The sequence below is a fragment of the Lipotes vexillifer genome, unplaced genomic scaffold (genome assembly GCF_000442215.2).
Source record: "Lipotes vexillifer unplaced genomic scaffold, Lipotes_vexillifer_v1.1 scaffold575, whole genome shotgun sequence".
Taxonomy (NCBI): domain Eukaryota; kingdom Metazoa; phylum Chordata; class Mammalia; order Artiodactyla; family Lipotidae; genus Lipotes; species Lipotes vexillifer.
Window position 1 is genome coordinate 2,409,539 of NW_006780198.1, and position 24,407 is coordinate 2,433,945.

General features: G+C 42.8%; 1 pseudogene; it reads right to left on the reverse strand.

The window, feature by feature from the left end:
• Positions 1-7,026: 7,026 nt before the first annotated feature.
• On the reverse strand, positions 7,027-7,784 carry LOC103087628 (ferritin heavy chain pseudogene; annotated as a pseudogene).
• Between the last annotated feature and the right edge of the window lie 16,623 nt (positions 7,785-24,407).

A 24,407-nucleotide genomic window follows, 5' to 3' on the forward strand; every position in this document is an offset into this window, starting at 1 on the left:
ATGAACTCACCCTCCTTTTTAATACCTGGTTATGCTTCTCCTTCCATCATCCAAGAATGACGGGACGCTCAGCCTACTTACGACAGAGTAAATTGCCTCTGGATTGTGGATAATACTCTGTCATTAGCCCATGAGACATCTAGCTCAGTGCCACCCGAGTCTTCAAGCACTTTTTAAAAACTTTAATTATACTGCATTCTACAATTTCTCCATTGTATTGCTAATGAGCATTTGGGCCCTTTCCAGTCTCCCAGGGCTTTGCTGGTATCTCCTGATGCATATGGGCAAGAGTTTCTGCAGGGTAGACATTTTGTTAAGGACCACTTATTTTAGTATTTGCTTTTTTGTTTCATGGACCCCTTTGGTACAGTAGTGAAGTCTTGGATGACTTTTTAGAATAACATTTTAAAATACGTAAGATACATTGGATTACAAGGGAAACCAATCGTATTGGAATATAGTTTTCAAAATGTTAAAAATACAAATTTGTGATAAAGCAATACATGTCCTCCTACCATTAAATGGTCACATTTAGCCATCGGTCTAACAACGACCATAATTTCGAAGTTCTGGTGAGCATAAAGGGTATTTTGAGATATCTGCAACAAATTCAATGTGATACACAAAATCTGTATTCTCTTGGTTGGTACAAGTCACAGGTACAGTACTAGTAACACAAAGGTTTGGTTCCTAATGGAAGGAAGGAGCAAGTTTCAGTTAGAGATTTGTGACAACACAGACATACTTTTTTTCCCATTCGAGTACACAGACACCCCCTGAACTCTAACCATGTGCCCCAGGTTAAGAAGTCTTGCGCTAGGACACACTAAGCCACTTCCCAAACAGTTCTGGCAATTTATTCTCCACAAGCGGTGAATAAGAATGACTGTTGCTTCATATCCTGTCACCATTAGCTATTGTCCAACTCTTAAGTTATTGCCAGTTTGGTGGGTGTGAAATGGTATCTCCTGGAGGCTTTAATTTGCATTTTCCTGGTAACTCAGGAAGCATTTTTCTTATGGTTTCTTCTGTGTAATGACTCTCTTTTGCTCATTTTCCTGTTGGGTTTTCAGCTTTTTGATTTGTAGGAATTTTTTATACATTCTGAATATTAATCACTATCATTTATATGAGAAGAAATTGGGAGAAATGAGTGAACTGCTTTTGATTTTAGTTTAAATAAAGAAGAAAAAAACGCTGTTATTTATTTGTTTTGCAAATACCTTCTGGATTGTGGCTTGCCTTTTCACTTGTTTTTTTTAAGATTTTTTTTTTAAAATAAAGTATAGTTGGTTTACAATGTTCTGTTAGCTTGAGGCATATACAGCAAAGTGATTCAGTTACATATATCAGATCCTTTTCCTTTATAGGTTATTACAAGATACTGAATATAGTTCCCTGTGCTATATAGTAGGTCCTTATTGTTAATCTATTTTATATATAGTAGTTTGTATCTGTGCATCTCAGACTCCCCCTTTGGTAACCATAAGATTGTTTTCTATGCCTGTGAGTCTATTTCTGTTTTGTAAATAAGTTCATTTGTATCATTTTTTAGTTTCCACATATAAGTGAAATCATATATTTGTCTTTCTCTGACTTACTTCACTTGGTGTGATGATCTCTACGTCCATCCATGTTGCTGCAAATGGCATTATTTCATTCTTTTATTTATGGCTGAGTAGCCTTTTCATTCTTTATGGCATCTCTGATAAACAGAAATTCTTTTTTTTTTAACATCTTTATTGGGGTATAATTGCTTTACAATGGTGTGTTGGTTTCTGCTTTATAACAGAGTGAATCAGTTATACATATACATATGTTCCCATATCTCTTCCCTCTTTGTCTGCCTCCCTCCCACCCTCCCTATCCCACCCCTCCAGACAGCCACAAAGAACCGAGCCGGTTTCCCTGTGCCATGCGGCTGCTTCCCACTGGCTATCTACCTTACGTTTGTTAGTATATATATGTCCATGTCTCTCTCTCGCCCTATCACACCTCACTCTTCCCCCTCCCCATATCCTCAAGTCTGTTCTCCAGTAGGTCTGTGTCTTTATTCCTGTTTTACCCCTAGGTTCTTCATAACATTTTTTTTTTCTCAAATTCCATATATATGTGTTAGCATACGGTATTTGTCTTTCTCTTTCTGACTTACTTCACTCTGTATGACAGACTCTAGGTCTATCCACCTCATTACAAATAGCTCAATTTCGTTTCTTTTTATGGCTGAGTAATATTCCATTGTATATATGTGCCACATCTTCTTAATCCATTCATCCGACGATGGGCACTTAGGTTGTTTCCATCTCCAGGCTATTGTAAATAGAGCTGCAATGAACATTTTGGTACATGACTCTTTCTGAATTTTGGTTTTCTCAGGGCATATGCCCAGTAGTGGGATTGCTGGGTCGTATGGTAAGTTCTATTTGTAGTTTTTTAAGGAACCTCCATACTGTTCTCCATAGTGGCTGTACCAATTCACATTCCCACCAGCAGTGCAAGAGTGTTCCCTTTTCTCCACACCCTCTCCAGCATTTATTGTTTGTAGATTTTTTGATGATGGCCATTCTGACTGGTGTGAGATGATATCTCATTGTAGTTTTGATTTGCATTTCTCTAATGATTAATGATGTTGAGCATTCTTTCATGTATTTGTTGGCAGTCTGTATATCTTCTTTGGAGAAATGTCTATTTAGGTCTTCAGCCCATTTTTGGATTGGGGTGTTTATTTTTTTGTTATTGAGCTGCATGAGCTGCCTGTAAATTTTGGAGATTAATCCCTTGTCAGTTGATTCATTTGCAAACATTTTCTCCCATTCTGAGAGTTGTCTTTTGGTCTTGTTTATGGTTTTCTTTGCTGTGCAAAAGCTTTGAAGTTTCATGAGGTCCCATTTGTTTATTTTTTGTTTTTATTTCCATTTCTCTAGGAGGTGGGTCAAAAAGGATCTTGCTGTGATTTATGTTATAGAGTGTTCTGCCTATGTTTTCCTCTAAGAGTTTGATAGTTTCTGGCCTTACGTTTAGGTCTTTAATCCATTTTGAGCTTATTTTTGTGTATGGTGTTAGGGACCATTCTTAATTTTAATATAGTAGAACCTCAATGTTTGTCTTTCTAGTTTGTGCTAAACCCTTTTCTGTCTCAAGATTGTAAAGATGTCCACTTGTATTGTCTACTAAATTTTTTTTACAGTTTTGCATTCCACCTGTAAGCCTTTAAGCCATCTGGAATTAACTTTGTGTATGTGTGAGGTATGGATATGATTTCTCTTTGTTCCAAATGGTTAATTAGTTGTCCCGGCACCAGTTGGTGAATGGTCCATCTTTTCCCCACTAATCTGCAATTCTAGTTCTGTCCTAACTCAGATTTCCATAGCGTTTATCTTTGTTTAGGGGCTCTATTCTGTTTCCACCATCTATTGGTCTGTGTCTGCATCAGTACCACACAGGCTAATTTCTTTACCTGGTGGAGGTGATTCTCCCAACTTCTTCAGAAGTTCGTAGCCTTGGCTCTTCCAGATAAATGTTAGAATCAGCTTATCACGTCTCACAAAACATACCGTTGGGATTTTTTGATTTTTCAATTTTTGATTGAATTTATAGAGCAATTTAGGGGAAGTTGACACCTTTCTGACGTTGATCCTTCTTAACTAAGAACAGAGTATACTCTCTACCCTTTTGTGTTTTCTTTAATATCTGTCTTTAATAAACTTTTCTGATTTTCTCTATCAAGAGCTTGCGCATCTTTTGTTAGATTCTTTAAATCTTCCTCCCTTCCCTTCCCCCTCCCCCCTTCTTCTTTTTCCCCCTTGTCTCTCTTTTTTCCTTTCTTTCCTTCTCTCTTTCTTTCTTCTGATATGTAAATACCTTTGAAAAGATGTGTTCAGATTGTTGCTGGTATATAGAAATGCAGATACTTTTATATACTGATCATGTACTCAGGCTTTTAAACTCTCTTATTCTAATATAACTAGCTATAAATAATTAGCTATCAATCATACAGAATTTTTTATGTAGACATTCCCATCATCAGCAAAGAATGAGAATTTATTTCTCTCTTTCCAGTCCTTAGATGTTTGGCTTTATCTTGCCATTCTATCCTGGTTAGGATCTGAATTTAGTAAAATTCTAAATTCAGGTGATAACAATAGCCATCTTAGGTGGTTCTGAATTTTAAAAGGAATGAAGCAGAACCTTTTTTTTGTTTTTTTTTAACCGTACGCGGGCCTCTCACTGTTGTGGCCTCTCCCGTTGCGGAGCACAGGCTCCGGGCGCGCAGGCTCAGCGGCCATGGCTCACGGGCCCAGCCGCTCCGCGGCATGTGGGATCTTCGCGGACACGGGGCACGAACCCGCGTCTCCTGCATCGTCAGGCGGACTCTCAACCACTGCGCCACCAGGGAAGCCGTACTGTAGAGTTCTTTTGTTGTTGTTATGTTGTTATTAGGTTTCTATTGTTGTAACAAATTACCACGATTTTAGTGGTTTAACAACACAAGTATATTATCTTACAGTTCTGAAGGTCAGACCTCTGACACTGGTCTCACTGGGCTAAAATCAAGGTGTGGGCCGGTGTGTGTTTCCTTCCGGAAACGCTAGAGGAGAATCTATCTCTTTGCCTTTTCCAGCTTCTGGAGGCCTCCTGCAGTCCTAGGCTCGTGGCCCAGTCCTCCATCCTCAAAGCCAGCAGCACAGCATCTCCCTGACTGTTCTGTGGTCACGTGGCCCTCTCTGACTGACTGCAGCCAGCAAAGTTTCTCCACTTTTAAGGATTTGTATGACTGGTTTGGGCCCACCGGGATAACCCAAAATTATCTCCCATTTTGAGGTCCTGAGCCTTAATCATATATTCAGAGTCTCTTTTGCCATTAATGGTAACCTATAGGTTCTGGAGATTAGAACAAGGACATCTTTAGGGGAGTGGAGGTGGTGGGTGGGAGCATTATTCTGCCTGCCGTCATATTCTTTATTAGGTAAGGAAATACACTTCCGTTCTTTGCGTGCTAAATTTGTGTCCTGAATGGATGTTGAAATTTATTAAATGCTTTTCCCACAGCAGTTGAGGTCATTAAAGGATTTTGTCCTTTGATCTGTTAATGTGGTGAATTAAATTTGTAGATTTTCTAATCTACTAACCTCCTGCATGCCTAGATAAACCCAACTTAGTCATCATGTTTTATCTTTCTTATTCATTACCAGATTCTGTTTGCTAAGTATTTATTTTAGGATTTTTTTGCATCTCACGTGTAAGGTTAAACTGGAAGTTTCCTTTCTTGTACAATTTTGGTATCAAGCTTGTGCTAAGGTCATAATTTGAGTTGGGGAATATCCGCCCCCCCACCCCCATTTTTTTTTCTTTTCTATAGAATCATTTGTGAAGGATTAAACTTACATATTCTTTGAATGTTTGATGAAATTTCCCTCTAAATCAATCTAGACCCAGTGTTTTCTTTGTGGTGAGATTTCTGTTTTAACTGAGCTGAAATTCATATAACATAATATTAACCATTTTAGAGCATGGAGTTACTGGGTTTTCTATGGGTTCAGTCACTACGTTTAACTGCTTGAGGAACCACCATTCAAATTCTTTGCAGGCAATAGGATTAGTCAGGTTCTTTTATCTTCCTGAGATGGTTTTGGGAAGTTGCATTTATCTAGGACTTTATCTTCATTACCTAAGTTTTCAAATTTATTGGCATAAACTGGTTTATAATTGCTTAGAATGTTTTTAATCTTGGCAACCACCTGGAATCGTGTCCCTCTTTTCATTCTTACTATTGTTTATTTGTGCTTTCTCCTTTTATTTTCTTTGACTAATAATCATGCAAGGGATTTGTCTATTAGTCTTTTCAAAGAATCAACTTTTGGCTTTGATAATACTTTCTATTTTCCATTTTCCCTACTTTTCAGAAATTTCTTACTCTTTCCAGACTTTTCAACCTCTACACTTGGATGCTTGACTCCCTAATTTTGAGATTTTCTTCTTTTCTAATATAAACATTCAAGGCTCTACTTTTTTTAAAATATATATATTGATGTCAGTTTGTGTTAGCATTTGGTTCTGATTATTTCCGAGTGCATGCATCTTTTTTTCAATTTATCTAGCTATATTTTTGCTATTGATTTCTAAGTTAATTGTAAAGTGGTCAGAGAGCCTGGTCTGTAGGGTAACAGTCTTTTGAATTTTGTTGAACCTTTACCATTTGGTCAGTTTTGTAAATCTTTCATGTGTGATGGAGAAGAATGGGTCTTCTCACGCCCATCAGAATGGCTAAGATGAAGAAAGTAGGGTAATATTGAGCATGGATGATGAGGGAGCATCTGGAACACTCATATGCTGCTGGTGGGAATACAAATTGCTACAACCATTTGGGAAAATATTTTGTCAGTATCTGCATAATAACTAAACATGAGCTCAACCTACTCAGCAGAAATGTGTACACATGATCATCAAAAGACATGTCCAAGAATGTTCATCTCAGCATCATTTGTATTAGCTGTGAGGAGGAAACTATCTAAACATCCACCAGTGAAACAAGAGATAAACATCTTGTGGTTTATTCATATAATGGAAGAACAAAGAAGACATTTCTACATGCTTAAATCTCACAAACATAATATTGAGCCAAAGAGATACAAAAGAGTACTACTATATAATTCCATTTATATAAAGTAAAAAGGGACAAAATTAATCTGTAGTGTTAGAAGCCAGGATGATGGTTTCCTATAGCATGGATTGTGACTGGGGGTGGGGCAGAGCAGCAAGAAAGGGGGTTCTGGGGTGCTGCAAGGTTCCATTTCCTGATTTAATCCAAGTCCTGGATCTGCAGTGTGTCCACTTTGTGAGAAATCGTTGAGTCATATTTTTGTTTTTTGGGTACCAAATTACTTTATTTGAAGGAGTGGTACTAGGGAAAGGACTTGTAGATATTTTGGTACAACTTACAGAAAAGGTAAGGTAGCCCAAACATGCATGCACTGCCTTGGTGACCGGGGAAATCACCCCTCTGGCTACGGGAAGCCAGCCTAAGGCTTAGCTCTCATTATCACTATTTCCCAGGGTGTGCTTGTCAAAAAGATACTGTGCCATGCCAGATTCGGGGACCCCCATTGTGCGCAAGTTGGTTACGTGGTCACCCAGTTCTTTAATGGATTTCACCTGCTCATTCAGATAATGAGTCTCAATGAAGTCACACAAATGGGGGTCATTTTTCTCCGTGGCCAGTTTGTGCAGTTCCAGTGGTGACTGAGTCACACTTTTTTCCAAGTGTAGCGCACACTCCATTGCATTCAGCCCATTCTCCCAGTCATCACGGTCTGGCTTCCTGATCTCCTGAAGGAAGATTCGGCCACCCCGTTGGTTCTGCAGCTTCATGAGTTTCTCAGCATGTTCCCTCTCCTCACAAGACTGGTGAAGAAAGTATTTGGCAAAGCGCTTCAAAGCCACATCATCGCGGTCCAAATAGTAGGACATGGACAGGTAGACGTAGGAGGCGTAGAGCTCCAGGTTGATCTGGCGGTTGATGGCGGCCTCCGAGTCCTGGTGGTAGTTCTGGCGCACCTGCGAGGGGGACGCGGTCGTCATGGCGGGCGGCTGAGGTGAAACGGTGGCGGTGGCTGCGCGGCGCTGTAACGGCGGCGGGGACCTTGGGGCGGTCGGAGGGCGCCGTGAGGTGGTGGCGAGGGCTGGCTCTGAGCGGCCGGCCGGAGCGGGGGGCGAGCGCCGGGTTCCGTCCAGGCACTGTTGAAGCAAGAAACCGCGGCGACCCTCCGCGAGGACTGCCGAGTCATATATTTTTGATCTGTGTTCTCTATTTATGTTCTCATGCAGTTAAAAGTTTAGTTTAAAAAAGTCTATTCTGGGGCTTCCCTGGTGGCGCAGTGGTTGAGAGTCCGCCTGCCGATGCAGGGGACACGGGTTCGTGCCCCGGTCCGGGAGGATCCCGCACGCCGCGGAGCGGCTGGGCCCGTGAGCCGCGGCCGCTGAGCCTGCGCGTCGGAGCCTGCGCTCCGCAACGGGAGAGGCCACAACAGTGAGAGGCCCGCGTACCGCACACACACACAAAAAGTCTATTCTTGGGAAAGAATCTGAAAAAGTATATATATATATATATATATATATATATATATTCTTAATAACTTTGCTGTACACCTGAAACATTGTAAATCAACTATACTTACTTCAGTAAAAAAATCTATTCTTTAATTGCTGGGTGCAATGTTTATATATTCATTAAATCAAGTGTGTTAACTGTGCTAGTCAAATCTTCTCTGTCCTTACCTATTTCTTATATGCTTGATATGTCAGTTACTAAGAGAAGTGTGTTCAACTTTCCCACCGTAATGGTGGCTTTGTCAGTTTCTTCTCATAGATGTGTAAATATTTGCTTTATATATCTTGAAGCTATATTATTAGATGCATATAAGTTCAGAATTGTTATCTCCTCCTGGTAAACTGGATTTTTAAAAAATCACTGTGTAGTAGTCCTCTTTATTGCTTTTTGCTTTAATGTCTATTTTGTCTGATGTTTAATAAGCTATTTCAGCTTTCTCTTGGCCACTACTTTGTGGTTTACCTTTTTTCTGTATTTTCAAATTTTTAGTGTCCTTATGTTTTGGAAGCACCTCTTGTGAATAGCATAGAGAAGAATTATTTTTAAAAAAATCTGGCCCAACAATGTTTTTTTTTTTGGCCACACCACGCGGCATGCAGGATCTTAGTTCCCCGAACCCGCGCCCCCTGCAGTGGAAGTGCAGAGTCTCAACCACTGGACCACCAGGGAGGTCTCCAACAATGTTTTCTTTTAACTAGCATTTTTCTTCTGACTCCCATTGTTGCAGCTGAGAATTTAGTCATCTAATTGTTATTCCTTTGTAGGTGATTTTTTTTTTTTCTCCTGCTTTGGCTGCTTCTAAAACTTTTCCTTTCCTCTGGTGTTTTGCACTGCAAATCCATGATTTGTGGATTTATTTCCTTCCTTCCTTCCTTCTTTCCTTTTAATCTGCTGGGATTTATTAGAATTTCTGGATTTGAGCCTTGGTATATTTCAACAATTCTGGCAAATTCTCATCCATTATCTTTTCAAATATTGCTTCTTCCTCATTCCCTCTTGTCTCTCCTTCCAGATAATGTAATTTACCTCCTTTTATTATATGTTTCATATCTCTTGACCTCTCTTTTTCCATCTTTTTGTCTTTTGGTACTGCATTCTGTATAAGTTTCTTCAGATCTGTCATTTAGTTCATTAATTCTCAGCTGTGTCCAGCCTGGTGGCTGACATGTCCTTTGAATTATTAATTTTAATTGTTACATATTAATTTTTTTTTTTTTTTTTTTTTTTGCGGTACGCAGGCCTCTCACTGTTGTGGCCTCTCCCGTTGCGGAGCACAGGCTCCGGATGCGCAGGCTCAGCGGCCATGGCTCACGGGCCCAGCTGCTCCGCAGCATGTGGGATCTTCCCAGACCGGGGCACGAACCCACGTCCCCTGCATCGGCAGGCGGACTCTCAACCACTGTGCCACCAGGGAAGCCCTGTTACATATTAATTTTACTTTAAAATGTTTTATTCTTTTTCAAATCTATTTGTTCTGTGCACATGTTTATTTATTTAAATATACCAAACATATGTGTTTTTTTAAAAATTTTAATTTTATATTGGAGTATAGCTGGTTAACAATGTTGTGTTAGTTTCAGGTGTACAGCAAAGTGATTCAGTTACATTGACACATATACATGTATCTATTCTTTTTCAAATTCTTTTCCCACTTAGGTTGTTACAGAGAATTGAGCAGAGTTCCCTGTCCTATACAGTAGGTCCTCATTGGTTATCTGTTTTAAATATAGCAGTGTGTGTCTGATAATTCTCAAATCCAAAGTCTTTGCAGTTCTGTCTCTGCTGTCTGTGGTTCCTGCTGTTTTTGTTTATGGTGCTTTGTTTCCCTGTGTGTTCTGCGGTTTTTGCTTGGGAAGTGTTCATTTTCCTTTATTTTATTGTTAATCCTATAGGATTCTTTGAGGTTCAGGCTGAGTTTGAGTTCTTCCCAGAGAGGCTTTACACTGCTTCTGACAGTCACCTGAGGGGCCCTGTCATTCTAAGACCTGAGTGCTTGTGTGTGTTATCAGTTTTAGAGTTCAGTGCAAGAAACAGAAACCACTCGGTGTATTTTAAGCAAAAAGGGGTTTAAAACAGGGAATTAGGTGCTCATAAAATCACTGGAAAAACTGGACGTGTGGTAAATCAGGAAACCTCCCCTGGAACTATTGAGTTGAAGACCACATCAATGTAGTTTTGATTCAGGCATAAGGAAGCCAGGGTTAGGAGGCCACTGCTGCTGCAGCTGTTACCATAATGACCATATCTACCCACAAAGCTGCTGATAAAACCCTGAAATGCTGAGTCTGGCCACTGCCAATCTTTTACACTCCTTGTCATGACCTTGGTTGCCAGCAAGACGACAGTCTTGGCCTCAATTCCAGCTACCAAATCTCATGCAGGTCCATGCAGTTGGGAGAACCTAATTCATGTCTAGAGTGTAGCTGCAAAAGAGCATCAGAAATTAGGCTTTTACGTTCCAGCCTCCGCAATACAGGAGCTGAAAAGTGTGCTGAGTCCGTTGATCATGACCTGCTCAGAGCTACTGGGTAGCTTCTCACCGCTCTGCAGCCTCTCAGTTCTTGCTACCCTTTTGTCAGCCTGTGCCTAGTGTATCTTTTCCATCCCTGTATTTTGAAGCTGTGTGAGACACTATTCACTGGCTACGGAACATTCATTTCGAAATCCCTTATCTCTTGTCTGCCTTTACTAAATAAGCTGGGGTGACCTCCCCTCTTGCCAGCTGACAACAGGTTTTTTTTGTTTTTGTTTTTTCTGCCATACGCGGACCCCTCACTGTTGTGGCCTCTCCCGTTGCGGAGCACAGGCTCCGGACCCGCAGGCTCAGCGGCCATGGCTCACGGGCCCAGCCGCTCCGCAGCACGTGGGATCTTCCCGGACCGGGGCACGAACCCGTGTCCCCTGCATCGGTAGGTGGACTCTCAACCACTGCGCCTCCAGGGAAGCCCTATCTGTGTGATTTCTTTGGAGAAATGTCTGTTTAGGTCTTCTGCCCATTTTTTATTGGGTTGTTTGTTTTTTTGTTATTGAGCTGTATGAGCTCCTTGTATATTTTGGAAATTAATCCCTTGTTGGTTGCATCATTTGCAAATATTTTCTCCCATTCTATAGGTTATCTTTTTGTTTTATTTATGGTTTCCTTTGCTGTGCAAAAGCTCAAGTTTAATTAGGTCCCATTTGTTTATTTTTGTTTTTATTTCCATTACTCTAGGAGATGGATCTAAAAAGATATTGCTGCAATTTCTGCCAAAGAGTGTAAATGGGAATTTAATTCATACCCCTTTTGTGATTGCTGGAATGTTTTGTCTTATTCTTGCTATCTTATTTTATGTTTGCTTTTTACCATGATTTTTCATATTAAATTTCTCCTCTTACCATTTCTTGGATTGATCACTCTCTTAAAGTTTCATTTTCTTTTTCTTCAAGTGTTTTAGAAGGTGTACATCCAATTTCTACCATCTCACTTGGGACAAGTTTCCAATCGATTTTCTTTTTTTGCTGTAGTTTGAATACCTTCTACTTACCTGTTTTTATGTTCACATTACGATCCTTTCTTTTGCAGTATCCAATCTGCTTTCAATCTCCTAAAAATTTTTTTTCAGATATAGCATTTTTCAGGTCTAAGATTTCCATTTGGCTCTTTTTTAGTGTTTCTGTGTTGCTCCTAAAAAGTCATCCCTATACCTTCACCCATTATATCCATCTTTTCCTGTCAAATCTTTAACATATTTATAATAATTATTTTTGAGTCTTCGCTAATTCTAGTGTCTGGCTTTTCTGTGGGTCTGCTCCTATTGACTGCTTTTTTCTCTTGATTATGGGATGGAGTCTCCTGCTTCTTTGCGTGTCTCATAAATTCTGATCGTACACTGAACATTATGGGTGATACATTATGACAGATACATAGTTTCTGTCAACTTCCTCTGAAAAGTGATGAACTTTGTTCTAGAAGGCAGTTAAATTACTGGCAGATAAACTTGGTCCTGTGGCAGCTTAGTTCTAGGCTTTGTTAGGGTATGTTTATTTCAGTTTTGCCCTCAGTCCGGGATATGGGCCTCACTTCTAAAACATGGCCTTTCTGGGGTTTTAGTATAAAGCCCAAGTGGTTTACCAAACACCTCGAACTAGGGTGGACTTGAATTCCAAACTCTGAGTCTGCAGTCAGGCAGCTGCTGAAATCTCCGCTCAGTCCTCTGCCTCTCCACTTGTCACTTTCAGCTGGGCTCCTTGGAGGCATGACCCGTACATGCCTGGTTCAGCAGTCAGCCAAGGCTTGAAGGGTTGCCAGCTGACAACAGGTTTTTTTTGTTTTTGTTTTTTCTGCCATACGCGGACCCCTCACTGTTGTGGCCTCTCCCGTTGCGGAGCACAGGCTCCGGACCCGCAGGCTCAGCGGCCATGGCTCACGGGCCCAGCCGCTCCGCAGCACGTGGGATCTTCCCGGACCGGGGCACGAACCCGTGTCCCCTGCATCGGTAGGTGGACTCTCAACCACTGCGCCTCCAGGGAAGCCCTATCTGTGTGATTTCTTTGGAGAAATGTCTGTTTAGGTCTTCTGCCCATTTTTTATTGGGTTGTTTGTTTTTTTGTTATTGAGCTGTATGAGCTCCTTGTATATTTTGGAAATTAATCCCTTGTTGGTTGCATCATTTGCAAATATTTTCTCCCATTCTATAGGTTATCTTTTTGTTTTATTTATGGTTTCCTTTGCTGTGCAAAAGCTCAAGTTTAATTAGGTCCCATTTGTTTATTTTTGTTTTTATTTCCATTACTCTAGGAGATGGATCTAAAAAGATATTGCTGCAATTTCTGCCAAAGAGTGTAAATGGGAATTTAATTCATACCCCTTTTGTGATTGCTGGAATGTTTTGTCTTATTCTTGCTATCTTATTTTATGTTTGCTTTTTACCATGATTTTTCATATTAAATTTCTCCTCTTACCATTTCTTGGATTGATCACTCTCTTAAAGTTTCATTTTCTTTTTCTTCAAGTGTTTTAGAAGGTGTACATCCAATTTCTACCATCTCACTTGGGACAAGTTTCCAATCGATTTTCTTTTTTTGCTGTAGTTTGAATACCTTCTACTTACCTGTTTTTATGTTCACATTACGATCCTTTCTTTTGCAGTATCCAATCTGCTTTCAATCTCCTAAAAATTTTTTTTCAGATATAGCATTTTTCAGGTCTAAGATTTCCATTTGGCTCTTTTTTAGTGTTTCTGTGTTGCTCCTAAAAAGTCATCCCTATACCTTCACCCATTATATCCATCTTTTCCTGTCAAATCTTTAACATATTTATAATAATTATTTTTGAGTCTTCGCTAATTCTAGTGTCTGGCTTTTCTGTGGGTCTGCTCCTATTGACTGCTTTTTTCTCTTGATTATGGGATGGAGTCTCCTGCTTCTTTGCGTGTCTCATAAATTCTGATCGTACACTGAACATTATGGGTGATACATTATGACAGATACATAGTTTCTGTCAACTTCCTCTGAAAAGTGATGAACTTTGTTCTAGAAGGCAGTTAAATTACTGGCAGATAAACTTGGTCCTGTGGCAGCTTAGTTCTAGGCTTTGTTAGGGTATGTTTATTTCAGTTTTGCCCTCAGTCCGGGATATGGGCCTCACTTCTAAAACATGGCCTTTCTGGGGTTTTAGTATAAAGCCCAAGTGGTTTACCAAACACCTCGAACTAGGGTGGACTTGAATTCCAAACTCTGAGTCTGCAGTCAGGCAGCTGCTGAAATCTCCGCTCAGTCCTCTGCCTCTCCACTTGTCACTTTCAGCTGGGCTCCTTGGAGGCATGACCCGTACATGCCTTGTTCAGCAGTCAGCCAAGGCTTGAAGGGGTATTTGTACACAGATCTGGGGGCTTCCTCCTTTCAGGATCTGCCCTCCCTCAATTCCCAGCTACTCTGGCAGCCCTTAAATCCAGCTTCTGTCTTTTCAGCCCTGTAAGATGAGGTGGACCACCCCGAGATTCCTTCCGTCTAGGGCACTGTGCCTTCACATAGTTGTTTTTTATGTTTTTCCCGAGTTTCTAACTCTCAGTAGCTTCTGTGCTATTACCTGAGGTGGAACTTACCGTCTAGATTTTTTTTCTTTTGAGACTGGAACAGCACAAGCTTTATTCGGTGGGCAAAGAATGGAGAAGCGGGAACCTACTTCAGAAATCGTCTCCTATCCTCTAGATTTTTTTTTTTTTAATTCCCATGCCACTCTCTATATTTTACAGCTTCATTTTTAATGGTTGCCTAGGGACCCTGACACTTCTTATTTATTTATTTAGGCTGTGCCGGATCTTAGTTGCGGCACGTGGGATCTTTCAGTTGCGGGATGTGGACTTCTTAGTTGCGGCACGCGTGCGGGACCTAGTTCCCCGACCAGGGATCAAACCTGGGCCCCCTGCATTGGGAGCGTGGAGTCTTACCCACTGGACCTCCAGGGAAGCCCCTCCTCTAGATTTTTATTGTACACTAATAGTATTCAATAATATCGAGAATTAATCAATTCTATCCTCTCCTCAAAAAAGACCAAAACCTGAGTCTGTTTTCACTTCCCTTCTCATTCTCCTTTTCCTTGAATTAATCTGGGATCTTAGTTCTCTATTATTATTCATTTTTTAGCTATGCATAAAAACTATTTAAACTTCACTATAAGCTGTAACGGCTGCTCTGTTTGCCACTGCCCATTGGATACCATAGCTACCTCCTTCTTGGATTCTTTGTGTCTTGCTATGTGGCAATCCTTGAGAAATTCCTTCAGGGAGCAAATCTGAGAGTGACAGACTTCCTGAGGTTTATATGCCCCAAGTAGTTCACTGTGACCTTTCACGTGAATGCTAATTTGGCTGAGTAAAGGACTCTGGGTTCAAAGTCATTTTTTCTTAGAACCTTGATGACATTGCTCCATTTTCCACCAGCATCCTTTGTTGCTGGGGCTCATATAATTCTTACTTCTTTGAGGGTAATTTTCTGCTTGTTTTCCTTTTGAAAGGGTGTTGTTTGCGATATGTGGGCCTCTCACTGTCGTGGCCTTTCCCGTTGCCGGATGCGCAAGCTCAGCGCCCATGGCTCACGGGCCCAGCCACTCCGCGGCACGTGGGATCCTCCCGGACCGGGGCACGAACCCGTATCCCCTGCATCGGCAGGCGGACTCTCAACCACTGCGCCACCAGGGAGGCCCAAGGGTGTTGTCTTTTGTTTTTGTTTTTCTCTTGGTATTCTGAAGTTTTGGGAAATGTGTAAAGGTGTGTCTTATTTCCAAGTAAGTCATTTTGTCACCCGAGGGCCCTTTCCATGTGAAGTCCTGTAACTTTCTTCAGATCTTAGAAATTTTCTTCCATTATGTTTTACTTATTTCTTTCATGCCACTCTCTATTCCTGTCTCCTCAGATTCTAAATGCCTCTTTACTTTTCTTCTCATTTTCTGTTCCTCGGACTTTTCCCGTAATACCTTGTTTTTGTGTCTTGTAATATTGTGTCTGATCTCCGAGGATTATTTTCACATCTGTTTACTTTGTGAAATCTTTGCATGGGTGCTGGTCTCTGTTTATAGAGTTTTGTGCTCTTCTTGACATTCATTGGTTTTCAAATGTTTGGTGATTTTTAATCTTATGCTCCTATTTGTGTTTGAAAACCCCCAATTCTGCTGTCTGTGGATCCAGGCTCTGATCACGTGTACTTGGAAGAGGAGGGTCCGTGCTTCTGACAGGGTGTGCAGTGGGGATGGGTCCTCTTCATTGGGAAGGGCTTTCCATCTCACCTAGAGACTTCCTGCTGCCTGGGGCCTTGCCTGTCTCTTGGACACTAACGCTCTAGCCTGGAGGCAGACACTTACTGGCACGGTTTAGTACAGGGAAGGGAGTGGGAGCCGCTAGCCAGCGGATACTCCAAAAGTGGTTCCCCAGATAATCACCCTGACTACTGCCCCAGGGCTGCTTCCTGTTCCATTTCCATAAACACAGAACTTTCTCAGAACTCTTGGACTGCTTTCACAGAAGTCACTGCCTGTGAATATTTTAGGCTTCCTTTTCCTTTGATCCTATTTCTCCACCAAACCACACCTATCTACTCTGTATCTTTCATGAATTCCTGAAACAGTCCCGTATGCCAATAGACATTTTGGGTTTCAACTTACAGGTTTTGTTTTTTTTTTTTCCTGGGGGGTGCCTCGCCGCGTGGCTTGCAGGATCTTAGTTCCCCAACCAGGGACTGAACCCAGGCCCACGACAGTGGGAGCGCGGAGTCCTCACCACTGGACCGCCAGGGAGGTCCCAGGTTTATTCTTGACTTCAGGGGACTCCAGGATATGTTTACCAGGGAGGCAGGAGGCCCACCTGCGTTGGGCCATGGATGGGTCCCCACAGCTCACCTGCATCACATTCCTGGTTATGGACCACAGGGTAGGGGCTCTGCACCCCTCCGAATAATACAGTGTCTCTTGTCCTGGTTGAGGTTCAAACTTAAAGGAGAAAGACCTGCTGACATCAGGATTTGCAACTGGGAGAGGGGTTGAAAACATATCCTCAACATTAGGCTACAGAATTTCAGAAGAAAACTTTTCCATGAAATACCCACCTAGAACCAATTACGGGGAAGTGAGGTGATAAATGAGTCCAGAAAAATATACAAGGGCTTCTAAGTCAGCCACAGCTTGCGTCAGGACACAGTGATGTAGAAATAACACAGCAAAGTTTTACGTGCAGCTCAGGGTGTGGCATGTATGTATGATTCAGAAAGAATAATATGAGTTTGTATGGCTGGAAATGGGCATTTGGGTGGGGATTAAGCAACGACAGAATTATAATGCACGCTGGGTGGGACGGTAACACCTCTTTTTGCCTGTAAGGCTGTTCAGAGAAAACTCTGTATCCAGAAAGCTGTCTTTTTAGGATTACTGAATACATAGAACCATTAAGAATACGATTTAAGAAAAAAAAAAAAAGACATGAATAGAAGATGTCTATAGACTGATGATACTCCAGGTTTTAGAGGAAAACATTGAAAATGAGGATTTGGGGCTTCCCTGGGGGCGCAGTGGTTAAGAATCCACCTGTCAATGCAGGGCACACGGGTTCGAGCCCTGGTCCGAGAAGATCCCACATGCTGCAGAGCAAACGAAGCCCGCACGCCACAACTACTGAGCCTGCGCTCTAAAGCCTGCAAGCCACAACTCCTGAAGCCCGAGTGCCACAACTACTGAAGCCCGCGCGCCTAGAGCCCGTGCTCTGCAACAAGAGAAGCCACTGCAATGAGAAGCCCGCAACAAAGAGTAGACCCCGCTCGCCGCAACTAGAGAAAGCCCGCGCGCAGCAACGAAGACCCAGTGCAGCCAAAAATAAATAAGTTTTTTAAAAAAAGAAAGAAAATGAGGATTTCAAGTGTACAGCAAAGTGAATCAGTTATACGTATACATATATCCACTCTTTTTTAGATTCTTTTCCCATATAGGTCATTACAGAGTATTGAGTAGAGTTCCCTGTGCTATACCAGAGGTGCTATTAGTCGTCTATTTTATATATAGTGGTGTGTATGTGTCAATCCCAATCTTCCAGTTCATCCCTCCACCCCTTACCCACTGGTAACCATAAATTTATTTTCTACATCTGTAACTCTATTTCTGTTTTGTAGATAAATTCATCTGTAGCCTTTTTTTTGTGTAGATTCCACATATAAGTGATATCATATGATACCTATCTTAGTCTGTCTGACTTACTTCACTCAGTATGATAATCTCTAAGTCCATCCACGTTGCTGCAAATGGCATTATCTTGTTCTTTTTAATGGCTAATATTCCATTGTATGTATGTACCACATCTAAATCAACTATAAAAAAATGACAGTTTCAGTTTGGTAAATCAATTTCTTTATAAGATCCTCATCAGTAACCAAATAAGTGCCAATCTATTACCGTTAAAGTGTGCGGATTCTTTTGCAAAAGGAAAAAATTGAACTGATTCAGCATCCAGTAAGCTTGGAAGAAAAAAGAAAACTAGCCTCGAAAACAAAAATAAAAACAGATTTCTGGCTGCTGTCCACAAAATCCTCCCACACAGCTGACTGATGACAGGAGGAACACCTGTTGTTAACTGCTCCCATGGCACACCTTTCTTTCCTCAATGAGCCTCTGACGTGTGCCAAATCAGGATTTTGGTCCCAGTGACAGTGACTTTCTCGCGCGGCTCCGTACAAGTGTCTTTTTTCTTTTCTTCTTTTTTTTTGGCCATACCACGCGGCATGCAGGATCCTAGTTCCCCAACCAGGGATCGAACCCGCGCCCCCCCCCCCCCCCCCCCCCCCCCTCTTTTCTGTTTTGTTGACAACAAATAGTATTTTCTCACTGCACAAGTGGTACTTCTAAAAGCCTCTACTGTAGCTCCTTTTCCCCCCCCCCCCCCGCCCCCGCAGTGGAAGAACGGAGTCCCAACCACTGGACCGTCAGGGAAGTCCCAAGCATCTTTTCTTTTGAACCAGGTCGCTTGGTTGTAAGGCAGATGCTGATAGCTTCACGCAAGATCTCCGTGTGCCCAGCACCGCCGCTGGCAAAGGGCACATTTCTGATAACTGGTGACTGTTAACACGGTCAGGGAAATGCAGGGACAGGTTCAATCAGTCAAAGTGGCATCCGCGAGCCACCTCTCAGGCCAAAGCTACCTTGAGTGGGGGAAACACGGCTGCCTGGGGCCTCGATATTGTGCTCTTTTGCACTGACTCTGCCGCGACGCCCAGCAGTTTTCTGCTGTGCCAGTTAGGGGGCAGGTGGAAAGTTGAGCTGGAAAGACCAGAAAGGTAGAGCCTGAAACCTTGATGGGAGGATAAAATTGTGGCAGTGCTTGCAGAAGAGCCGCCTGGGTAGATGGACTGTTGTCTTTGGAAGGCGGTTGTCATAATTCGTATTGAAATGACGCACGGGGCTCGGAGAAGCCTCCCTGACCCGGCTGCCCAGGCAGTGAGAACTGTGCCCGCGCTATCTTCACAGTTCTGGGATCTTGTGAGCCGGCCCACCTGGGCTCCTGCGAGCCCCAGACGTGTAATTAGAGCCTCCCAGGCCGGGACGATACGCAGGCAAGTCTTATCATGCGTGTGGGCTGCTGTGGGTGCGCTGAGCCAGGCTCCCAGGTCTCCCTGAACCTCAGGATCCGGCCCCGGCTTCTGCTTAGCCAAGAGCTGTGATCGGTTACTAGGTAGAAAACTGTGTACAGGACACTAGTGCCTGCAAGAACCTCAGCACGGCCGAGGAGCTGGCACAGGCAAAATACAGCTTCCTGCGTGCTGAGCCCAGGGCCACTCAGAGCTCAGGCCTGACAGACAGACTCATCCTGCCTTACACAAGAGGGGAGTGTACAAAAGTCACGCGGCCCCAGGGGAGGCGCTGGGCTAATCCCTCATAACTGCGAAATGAAGAAACATGCAAGAAGCATGTGATTAAGATGTTTATTTGACATGGATCCAAAGTTATTTCCAAGGAATGAAGGTGCTGCCTTTTCCCATCAGGGCACAGAGTTCAAGATGACGAATGCTCGTACGTTCCCAAGGACCAGTCCCTTGGTTATAACCCCTCGGTTCCCCCTTTTACTTTGGTTGGGGGAGGGAGGAAGAGAAGACTTACGTGCCATCATGGATGCTGTTTAGAGAACTTGCTACGGGTGGGCTTGCTTTGGGTTCCAGGCCATTTGATGGGATCGCAGGGTGAAGGATGACGGCATAGGGGAGGCACATGTAAGCCCAATGGCCTGCCAGCAGCTCTCTTTCTAGGCAGGGAAAACCTTCCCGACTATCCCCAGCCCCCTCTCCATCCCAAACCCCACCTGCGGCCCTGCCAGGTGGCCATGGGCCTGAGAAGCAAAGGGCCGTCAAGGGCTGCTCTGATGTGAAAGCATTTCTGCAGGTGCTGGAAAACGTAAACACTATACCTACCTTTGCCACTGAATTCTGGGCAGATCACGTGAAAGCCGAGGTGAGCCTGTCTAAACATGCTCTAGTAACACATCTGGGCTGCATACGTACAAGTATCTTGAAGTTTGATACATTCAAGTGAAAAGCAAGCATGAAAATTCACACCCTCAGATTGCATTAGACATGCTTCAGTTACATTGTTTCGCTTAGTACAATCAGGCTAGCTGATTTCGGATGCACTTGAACCTTCTGCCCTATTCTCTCCTCTCTCTACTTTCCAAATAAAACACCAAAACTTCTCTTAAAAGGTGTATGATTCAAATGTGGAGAGGAAAAGGGTCAGAACGTTTGTCAAATGGTCTAGTCTGCAAAGCAAACCAGTCTCTGAGTGTATCTTAGTTTGACCTAAGCTTATTTTCTTAAAAACAAGAATCCATACCACCACCATGCCCCCCATTCCCAAGCTTTAGTACTGGATTGGAAATTCAGTTTGCCTCCTGGTTTGTTACATGATTCAGATTCAAAGGTGTGGAACCTCAGTCTGTCTATCTGAAGGCCTTTAAAGGAAAAATCATTCAAGAATCCTCAAAGTTTGAAGTAATATCTTCACTAGAGCTAATGCAAATTAATCTTGTGGAAAATCTTGGCAGGTCAGAACCAACATGAGTCAGTTTTATCTTCTCAGTTGCCATTACCATAATGTAGAAATTTTTACATGGCAACATAGTTTTAAAGTTTTATTAGCTTTTCACAAAATGCCTAACAGAATGCTGAAATGAATTTCTAAGTTAATTTTAAAAAGTAGGCCCTAAGTCCATTGTGATAGTAACTATTGCTAAATAAAATACTGTATGTGTGTGTGTGTGTGTGTGTGTGTGTGTGTGTGTGTGTGTTGTGGCAATGTCAATTTCCTGGCTTTGATTATGGACTATGATTATATGTTATCATTGGGGAAATCTGAGTAATGGGTACAGGGGACCTCTCTGTACTGTTTTTGAAACTTTTGAATCTATAATTAATCTCAAAACGAAAAGTAAAAAACAAAAACAAAGCTATGTATGAAATAACCATGCTAGGAGCTTATTTTTAAGAAAATGTCTCCATATACCCTAATATAATAAATTATGTGATGAAATTGAGAACTAAAATAGAGGGACTTCCCTGGCGGTCCAGTGGTTAAGACTCTGTGTTTCCACTGCAGGGGACACGGGTTTCGATCCCTAGTTGGGGAACTAAGATCCCGCAAGCCATGCAGTACAGCCAAAAAATAAAATAAATAAAAATTTTTAAAAAAGAACTAAAATAAGAGAATAGCTTAATATATATTTTGATTCTTAAACCAGTAGGTGGATGTAGTTCTCTTTTCTCCGACTGTGAATTGCTCTAGAAAAATCTATGGCTCTGTTGTTTTGACTAGGGCCCCTCGCATTGAAGAAACATCCTTTTAAAAGATCTTTTCATAACACAGTTAAGACATCCCTTGAGACCTAAAGAGAAATAAGCAACGCATAAACAAGATTAAACTTCCATCAGAATGTGGAATTTAGTAAGATCGGCAAGGCATACTTGATTATTGCAGCCTAGAGAGACTTGGAATTTAATATTATCCAGATTTTGGGTTGACTTAACAAAGGAGTCCTCTTGAACTTAGCTTCTGCTTTCTGCCATGAAATGGTCCCTAATAATAAATTCCTTCTGTTTGCATAGGGCTGGGCCCTGCTCTGCTGTGGTCTCCCATTGATGGGGAAGGGGAGCTCAGGGAATCCTTCCCGGAGGACGTGGGAGGTTGAGATGAGCCTGCACTTCCTGACTTCAGGCCAGAGCTTTGTTGACTAGGTAAGGCCCGTCTTTAAGTGAGGACTCAACAGTGCATTCAGTGGCAGCTGAGAGCCGGCTGTCTCCTCGCCCGTAATGGTCTTATCAACACTAAGAGAGCAGGCCCAGGGCTGCCCTAGGCCAGGGGAGCGCTTAGAATTCCATCTGCTCTGTGTGCTGGCCAAGGACCGAGTTGGCAAGCGGTGCTACGGATAGCGTTCTGGTCACTAGTGGCACTGGCCAGGAAAAGTCAGGAAAAGATAATAGTCTCGCAAAATCGAGGAAAAACATGAAGGTGAGAGGGAAGCAAATACGCAATGAATCAAAGATGGTCTTGACCACGGTACAAAGAAAAGGCAGTGGAGTGGGAAAAACAGGCAATAAATACGAGCTGCAGATGGTGCGGTGTCAGTGCCGTGGTCAGGAGCCCCCGACAGGCACAGTGGCCCGGGCCACACTCCTGGGTCTGCCTCCCACCTGAGATCACCACCTGCTATTTCTACCTCCAAGTATCTTCAAAGCCAGTGTCTCTCCACCTCCACCGCCGTACCCTTGGATCTCAGTTCCGACAGCCTCAGTCCTGAAGTCTCCCCCTTTCCAATCCGTTCTGCGTGCAACAGCCCTTGGTCTTCTTGAAACACATCCCATCCCATCCATCCCCTGCTTAGACCTTTGAGTGGCATCCGCTACCCTTTCCTGTTGTCGCTCTCGCTGGGTAACTTCCGGCCCCTGGCGAATGCCCAGCTTCCCTCCAGCCTCGCGGTCCCCATCCTGGGCCTCCCAGTTCACTCTGCTTCCTTCGGCTCAGATTCCATCCCTTCAGATCTCATCACCTCAGAGAGGTGGGGGCCCTTTTGTCATCCTGTCACCACCACTGTTCATTCCTTTCCAGCGTTTCTCACAAATGGTCACTAGGCACTCCTTCAAATTCCATAAGGGCCTGGGTGTGTTTTCCGAGGATCTAGCACTTGGTAGTTATTCAACAAATGTCTGTTGAAGGAACTCCTCAAACCCATTTCTTCATCTGTCCATTGCCAGAAATAACGCCCAACTTGTGGGGTGAGGATGAAATCAATCCACAGACGGGGCCCTCACTGTGTACCAGCTACTGGTTTATACGCAGTTGTCACAGATAATTCCCGATCGTAGTTGCCACCCTCTCCCCCAGTTTTACCAATGAGAAAACTGAGGTACAGAGATTTCGAAGAATCTGCCCAACACGTCATTAGAAAGAGCTGGAGTTGGACTTTCAGCCCAGATATTCCATTTCCGAGTCCTCACTCTTTACTCTGGAAGAAACCAAGCACAGGCAGGGGTGCAGTTAAAGTCATGGAGAGCTTTGCCGTCACCCAGGAAGCTGGGGAGTGTCGAGGGCCGGGGGCGGGGGACGGCAGGCAGCTGGATTTCAGCGACAGGGCAGAGGAAAGGGAGGTGAACAGGCAAAGGGCCAGGCGACACCGGACAGGCACCCTCCCCGACAGCATCGCAGCCTCCTCCCGCCTCCCAAACCTATGACTCAATGAGAGGCCAGGGCAGGCTGTTTCCACAGCAACAAACCAGCATCAATTCAGATGCACCTTCTTAATTGTTATAGGTAAATACAAACAGCTCGTTTTCACTGTCTGTATACTACTTAAATGTACATTGCTTAAATCGTTTGTCATTTTAGGGAATGGTGGTAAATTTCAAGCCTATGTTAGACTGCTTAAAAATCTTCCCTTGTGCTTAAAAATGGTCATGTTGTCATTATTACTCGAGACACAAATTTCTTTTTTTTACACCTCCCCTCCCCCCTCCCTCGAGACACAAAATTTTATAAGAGTGTAGGCAAGAAACATTTTTAACGGTGTCATAAATAAGTATTATAACTTTATTAAAATGAAAAGACAATATTCAAAATAATGCAACAAAAATGAATAAAATCCTTTGTCCAATACTGTACACATAAATGCAGAAATCAGTGCATTTTTCTAAAGCATGTTTTAACCTTCATTTAGTTCATACTAAAATATAAGCTTTAAATAGCTCAAATAACATCACTCAGCAGTTTAAACTGTAAACAGCTTGTTTAATATGAAGAACATCGCAGTAAGGTACTTCTGTTACTGAGCACCATCTCCTTTGTGCGGCTCTACACAAGATAAATACAGCGAAGCTTGTGAAAATGGGAACGTGAGCTCTCCGAGCGGAGCAGCCGACTGTGAGAGTTTCCAAAGCAGGTGCTGAGGTGACCTCTGCTCTTAAGACATACTGGGCTGTTGGTCAGAAGTGTTTTACTTAAAAAGCAAACAATCCCCAGGAAATACTGAAGAGGAACCAGCAACACAAGGCCAGCTTGTGTTGTATTCGTTTATTTATACAGTCTAAAAAAGGGGAGGGAAAAAAACCCAAGACAAAAAAACAAGAAACAAACAAAACAAAAAAACCCCACGACGCACGTCCCCACACAGATCCTCTCAACCGCGTTGCTGTTTCATTATGGCTTCAACTGACATCCTCAACACTGGTGAAGAGTTTCATTTGCTTTCCCCCGAGCGCCCTGTGTTTCGGGGTGGGGTGGGGGTGGGGGGTAGAATACAGCAGGAATGCT